Raw genomic sequence first — 7,286 nt, 5'->3', positions numbered from 1 at the left:
GCATTACATATTGTTTTACAATTACGGAAAGCACATTTCTTTCCACCTATAGCTGATTGAAAAAATCCTAACATCAAAGCCTGGTGGTGAACGCATTATGCAAGAGTATGGAAAAACCAAATCTCTGACAGATGCCACCAGAAGACAGATGATCAACATACTTGCTGTGTCACGGTTTCGGCCGAGGCTGCTCCTCTTCCTTGTTCGGGCAGGCTTCGGCGGTCGTCGTCTCCGGAGTACTAGCTGCCACCGTTCTATGTTTCATGTTCAGTTGGTTTTGTCTGTTCATAACACCTGTCCCTTATTTGTGTCTTAATTGTTTCCCTATTTAGTTTCGTGTGCTTGGGTCAGGTGTTATGCGTGATTGTTCATTGTCAGCCTGCCTCTGTGAAGTTTATTGTATTCTCTCGTTGTGTTTTCCCGAGAGCTCGCACTGCGTGCGCTTTTCTTGTTTTGACGCACTGTGTTTTGTGCGCAATTGTTTGCGCCACCCGGTTGGGTTGGCGACTCATTGTTCTCGTTGTTTTGGGAACATTACTAAAGACGGTTGTAGTCATCCTGGGTCCTGCGCTTGATTCCTTCCACTCACCTACACACACCACTCTGACAGAATCACGCATCAATCATGGAATCAGCAGGAGAGACCACGCCGACAGCCGAGATGGCTGAACGTCTTCGTGGTCAGGAGGACCGCATTAATCAGGTCTGTCACGCCCTGGAGGGGGTGATGAATACCCTGCACCGATGGGAGACCAGCGGGGTTCCCACACCTCCACGAACCGACCCAGCTCCATCGGTCAGCCCTCCTGTCTCATCTCCGGAACCAAGTGGGATTCGGCTCTCGCTCCCGAGGGCGTACGACGGCTCCACTGCCGGGTGTCAAGGGTTCCTGCTGCAGGTGGAGCTCTACCTCGCCACCGTACACCCGGCGCCCTCGGGACACGAGAGCGTCTCAGCCCTCATCTCCTGTCTCACCGGCAAGGCGTTGGAGTGGGCCAACGCCGAGTGGAGGAGAATGGACGCCGCTACCACGAACTATGCGGAGTTCTCCCGCCGCTTCCGTGCTGTGTTCGACCATCCACCAGAGGGGAAGGCGGCGGGGGAGCGGCTATTCTACCTCCGACAGGGGATGAGGAGCGCCCAGGACTTTGCCTTGGAGTTTCGGACCCTAGCGGCTGATGCAGGGTGGAATGAGCGGGCCCATATCGACCATTTCCGCTGCAGCCTCCGGGAGGACGTCCAGCGAGAGTTGGCGTGCAGGGACACTTCGTTGACTTTCGACCAGCTTGTCGACATGGCCATCCGGCTGGATACCCTGCTCGCCACCCGTGGGCGTCCCGGGAGGGGGGGTTCGCCCATTCCACTCTCCAGCACCTCCGAGCCGAGCCCTATGGAGCTCGGAGGTGCTGGCGCTAGGGAACGGAGGAGGAGGAGCCCGAGGGGACCCGGCCCTTGCACCAACTGTGGTCGTGGAGGGCACACCGCGGCTAGGTGTTGGGGCGGGTTCTCTAGTGAGGGAGAAGGCAGGTCACGCATTGGGGGGTCCACCCAGGTGAGTAGGCGCCCTGCTTACCCAGAGCTTTCTGTCGTGCACCTAACCTTGCCTGTTTGTTTCCCACAGGTTGCACCTCGTTCCCAGCATAAGGCGCTGGTAGATTCAGGCGCAGCTGGGAATTTTGTAGATCGCCAGTTTTGTATAGAGTTAGGGATTCCCCTCCTTCCAGTGGATAAGCCTTTCCCCGTCCATGCCCTAGATAGCCGTCCGTTAGGGTCTGGGTTGATTAGGGAAGTCACAGCACCCCTTCAGATGATGGCGCAGGAGGGTCATGAGGAGAGAATTCAGCTCTATCTGATTGACTCTCCTGCGTATCCGGTAGTGCTGGGTCTTCCCTGGTTGATGACTCATGACCCTATTATTAAGTGGCGAGAGAAAGCTCTTAAAGGGTGGTCTGCTCAATGTGAGGGGCGGTGTCTGGGTGTTTCCATAGGGGCGACCTCGGTGGAGAGTCCGAATCTAATGCCAGCACTGCAGATTCCCCCCGAGTATGAGGATTTGGCACTGGCGTTCAGTAAGACTAGGGCGGCGCAGCTGCCGCCTCATAGACGGGGGGATTGTGCGATAGATCTCCAGTCAGGAGCAGCTCTCCCGCGGAGCCATGTGTATCCCTTGTCTCAAGAGGAGAGAAAGGCTATGGAGACGTACATCTCTGAGTCTCTTAGACAGGGATACATACGGACCTCCGTTTCACCCGCTTCCTCAAGTTTCTTTTTTGTGAAGAAAAAGGATGGAGGTCTGCGCCCGTGTATTGATTACCGCGGTCTCAATCAGATCACAGTGAAGTACAGCTATCCACTTCCTCTGATTGCGACTATGACGGAGTCACTGCACGGTGCGCAGTTCTTTACAAAATTGGATCTTAGGAGCGCATATAACTTGGTGCGCATTCGAGAGGGCGATGAATGGAAGACAGCGTTTAGCACGACTTCCGGACACTACGAGTATCTAGTCATGCCATATGGGTTGATGAATGCTCCCTCAGTCTTCCAATCCTTCGTCGATGAGATTTTCCGGGACATGCAGGGACAGGGAGTAGTTGTGTACATCGACGACATTCTGGTGTATAGTCCTACCCGTGCTGAGCATGTAGCCCTGGTGCGCCGAGTATTGAGGAGGCTGTTGGAGCATGACCTATATGTCAAGGCAGAGAAATGTCTGTTTTTCCAGAAGTCGGTCTCCTTTCTGGGTTACCAGTTATCTGCGTCAGGGGTGAAGATGGAGGTAGACCGGGTGTCAGCTGTGCGTAATTGGCAGACCCCAACCACTGTGAAGGAGGTGCAACGGTTCTTGGGTTTTGCGAATTATTACCGGAGGTTTATCCGGGGTTTTGGACAGGTGGCAGCTCCCATAACGTCTCTGTTAAAGGGGGGTCCGGTGCGCTTGCAGTGGTCAGCTGAGGCGAACAGGGCATTTGGGAGACTGAAGGACCTGTTTACCTCGGCGCCGGTGTTGGCGCATCCGGATCCCTCTTTACCGTTCCAAGTAGAGGTGGACGCGTCAGAGGCCGGGATAGGGGCCGTTCTTTCCCAGCGTTCTGGCACTCCACCTAAACTCCGTCCCTGTGCGTTTTACAGTAAGAAGCTCAGTCCGGCGGAGCGGAATTATGACGTAGAAGACAGGGAGCTGTTAGCCGTGGTACAGGCCCTAAAGGTGTGGCGGCATTGGCTCGAGGGGGCTCAACACCCTTTCCTCATTCTAACTGACCATCGTAACCTGGAGTACATCCGGGCAGCTAGGAGACTGAATCCTCGCCAGGCTCGCTGGACTATGTTCCTAGCCCGGTTTGTGTTTAAAATCACATACATCCCTGGGTCCCAGAACGGGAAGGCAGATGCTCTGTCTCGGCGGTATGACGCAGAGGAGAGGTCAGTTGAGTCCACGCCCATACTACCGGAGTCCTGTCTGGTTGCTCCGGTGGTGTGGGAGGTTGATGGTGAGATCGAGCGGGCGTTACGCACCGACCCGAGTCCTCCACAGTGTCCTGTGGGTCGGACGTACGTTCCGCTCGAGGTACGCGATCGCCTCATTTGTTGGGCTCATACGTCCCCCTCCTCTGGCCATCCGGGTATCGGCCGGACAGTGCACTGCCTGAGCACGAAGTACTGGTGGCCAACGTTAGCTAGGGATGTGAGGATTTATGTCTCCTCCTGTTCGGTGTGTGCCCAGTGTAAGGCGCCCAGACATTTGCCCAGGGGTAAGTTACAACCCCTGCCTATTCCACAACGACCCTGGTCCCACCTCTCGGTGGATTTTGTTACCGACCTTCCCCCCTCACAGGGGAACACTACCATCCTGGTCGTTGTGGATCGGTTCTCTAAGGCCTGTCGTCTCCTTCCCATGCCGGGTCTACCCACTGCCCTACAGACCGCAGAGGCTCTGTTCACCCATGTCTTCCGGCACTACGGGGTACCCGAGGATATAGTGTCTGACCGAGGCCCCCAGTTCACCTCTAGAGTGTGGAGAGCATTTATGGAACGGTTGGGGGTTTCGGTAAGCCTTACCTCGGGTTACCACCCGGAGAGTAATGGGCAGGTTGAACGTGTCAACCAGGACGTGGGTAGGTTTCTGAGGTCATACTGTCAGGGCCGGCCGGAGGAGTGGGCGAGATATGTGCCCTGGGCCGAGATGGCACAGAACTCTCTTCGCCACTCCTCCACCCAACTAACCCCTTTTCAGTGTGTATTAGGGTACCAGCCGGTTCTGGCACCATGGCATGAGAGCCAGATCGAGGCCCCCGCTGTGGATGAGTGGGTGCGGCGCTCGGAAGAGACGTGGGACGCTGCACACGTCCATCTGCAGCGTGCCATACGTCGACAGAAGACGAGCGCCGACCTACACCGCAGTGAGGGGCCAGTGTACGCACCTGGAGATCGAGTCTGGCTCTCAACCAGAAACCTGCCCCTCCGCCTGCCCTGCCGGAAGCTGGGTCGGCGGTTTGTGGGGCCATTTAAAGTCCTGAGGAGATTGAACGAGGTGAGTTATAGGTTAGAACTACCTGTTGATTACAAAAATATTAACCCCTCGTTCCATGTGTCTCTCCTCAGGCCGGTGGTAGCTGGTCCACTCCAGGACTTTGAGATTGAGGAGACTCCTCCGCCCCCGTTGGACATCGAGGGGGCTCCGGCGTACACCTTGAGGTCCATCCTGGATTCTAGGCGCCGGATGGGGGGTCTTCAATATCTCGTGGAGTGGGAGGGGTACGGTCCGGAGGAGCGGTGCTGGGTGCCAAGGAGGGACGTATTAGACCAGTCCCTACTGACCGATTTCCATCGGGGTCATCCTGCGCGCCCTGCTCCGCGTCGTCCGGGTCGTCCCCGAGCTCCGGGTCGGCGCACGGCTGGAGCCGCGCGTCAAGGGGGGGGTACTGTCACGGTTTCGGCCGAGGCTGCTCCTCTTCCTTGTTCGGGCAGGCTTCGGCGGTCGTCGTCTCCGGAGTACTAGCTGCCACCGTTCTATGTTTCATGTTCAGTTGGTTTTGTCTGTTCATAACACCTGTCCCTTATTTGTGTCTTAATTGTTTCCCTATTTAGTTTCGTGTGCTTGGGTCAGGTGTTATGCGTGATTGTTCATTGTCAGCCTGCCTCTGTGAAGTTTATTGTATTCTCTCGTTGTGTTTTCCCGAGAGCTCGCACTGCGTGCGCTTTTCTTGTTTTGACGCACTGTGTTTTGTGCGCAATTGTTTGCGCCACCCGGTTGGGTTGGCGACTCATTGTTCTCGTTGTTTTGGGAACATTACTAAAGACGGTTGTAGTCATCCTGGGTCCTGCGCTTGATTCCTTCCACTCACCTACACACACCACTCTGACATGCTGCTGAGATGACAGAAACACATGGGTAAGCATTAAGCATATAGATGGGCTGTAAAGAAACATTGTTATTATTTTCCGGTTATTAATTATGTAAAATGTGTTGTGCAATATCAATTCAGTGTGATGTTAACTTTGAATTCATATGCTAGGACATCCCCCCCCAAAAGTGTCAGAGTGATGTATGCACAGGGGATAGTAGCTTTGTTTCCCTATCTAGAAGACCCATACTCACAACATGGATATGTAAGTAAATGGGTTATTGCAACATTATGCACATATTCACTCTATGAAATGGGAATAGTACTCCTTTATAATTTATTTATAATAATATAGGATCATTACTACGATCCGGAGAGTGGTTCCGGATACCTTGCATGGCGATTGAAGACCATACAAAGAAAAACAGCAGAGGAAAGAGGTGCCTCAGTCAGCAAATCTCCTAAAGGTATGTTTTCTGATCAGTGACATGTAATTATAATGGTGACCTGTGAATTGTACAGAAAGGATTTCTTAACACTGTATTTTGTCTTAAGTTGGTGGGCCAGGCCGTGATCGTCAGCCCTTCACCTATGACAGAGAGCCATCTGATGAGGATGTGGAAGCAGCTATTGCTGTTTTGAGACACTCTGCTGATGAAAACACTGTCCGTGAGAAGATGAAAATGACCTTCATATATCGGCAAGCAATGGTCAACGATGAAGCCAAATCATCAGATGTCTTCTCGGTCTTCCCAAGATTTCTGGACACACCAGTACTGGTATGACAACTTAATTCACTGCATCACCAAAAATATCCAATGAAGAATAAGGTAACACTCATTATTTCTGTCTTTGTGTGTTACATTGCAGATAGAACAAGATTTCAGACTTCTGTTTGGTGAGGCCACAGCCAACAAATTCTTGGAGAAGTGGCCAACCACTTTCAAAGCAAAAGTAATAAAGGAAAGCCATGGACTTGTATCCACCACAGAACTCTTGGATTTGATGCGCAATGCTGAGTCAGCTGCTGAAGTTGAGAATGGTATGAATGAACTGTTTTACTTTTTATGTGGATAATGTAGGTGTGCATTATATGTCCATAATGGTGCAAGTTGTGAATAAGAATGTTATGCTACGGCACAATGTTAACCAGGTTTTTATTTACTTATTTGTAGGCTGGGACAGTGACATGTCTGCCATCTTGCTGCTGCTACATTTGCTACCACCATCTGCACAAGGTAGAAAGAGGCCGGGAAAGATGTCTGCATATCAAGCTGTAGATCAGCTCATCAGATTTCAAAAGGTATGCTTAACAGTTGTTTAAAATATATATTCCATCATCTCAATCTTGTGCACAGTTTGAGGTGATCTTATCTATTGTCAGAGGTTAATCACCAAAACAATTCTGTTGAATGTGTTTTTTTTTTGTAGGTTGGAACCAGTGTGCAGCAGCATCTTGACAACATCACCCAAAGCAGTCAGCCCTACCTTCTCGCCCAGGGATCCACACAGAGCAGCATTCACTCCTACTTCATTGTGGTTGACAAGCATGCTCTTCCATGCAAGGCAACAGGTTCAGTAGGAGCTTTTGACGAAGTCTTTAAAGCCCATTACGTATTTGGTACATCATACAGTTCTTCCTTGAGCAGCTTTTTCACTTTTGTGCAAACAACCATCTATAACATTGACATGGGGGAAACAAAGGAGACTTAGTTGCTGAGTTGCGAGCAAGAATGGTGCGTTAGTTGAGATAAAACTATGAAGTGTTTTCTTTGCAAAAGTGACCATGGAAGTCCAAACAACCTTGTTAAGCACCTTAAGATAATTCATGGGCTATGTACAGGCAGGACTCTTTTTCTGAAATGTGGTCAAGAAGGATGCTCACGTTCTTTTGGTAGCTTTTCTGGTTTTAGAAAACATCTTAACAAGTGCCACGGAGAA

General features: G+C 51.8%; 2 long non-coding RNA genes across 2 annotated transcripts; both read left to right on the top strand.

The window, feature by feature from the left end:
- The first annotated feature begins 5,366 nt into the window (after nucleotides 1-5,366).
- On the top strand, nucleotides 5,367-6,068 carry LOC311129505. The gene is made up of 4 exons (XR_014613286.1): nucleotides 5,367-5,392; nucleotides 5,517-5,610; nucleotides 5,701-5,812; nucleotides 5,901-6,068. It is a non-coding gene; the product is annotated as an uncharacterized lncRNA (long non-coding RNA).
- An 82-nt stretch (nucleotides 6,069-6,150) lies between these two features.
- Nucleotides 6,151-6,960, top strand: LOC311129477. The gene is made up of 3 exons (XR_014613284.1): nucleotides 6,151-6,387; nucleotides 6,521-6,648; nucleotides 6,777-6,960. It is a non-coding gene; the product is annotated as an uncharacterized lncRNA (long non-coding RNA).
- Nucleotides 6,961-7,286: the final 326 nt, after the last annotated feature.

This window comes from Coregonus lavaretus (genome assembly GCF_964263955.1).
Source record: "Coregonus lavaretus genome assembly, chromosome: 5".
Classification (NCBI taxonomy): domain Eukaryota; kingdom Metazoa; phylum Chordata; class Actinopteri; order Salmoniformes; family Salmonidae; genus Coregonus; species Coregonus lavaretus.
This window is presented reverse-complemented; position numbering and strand designations above follow the sequence as displayed.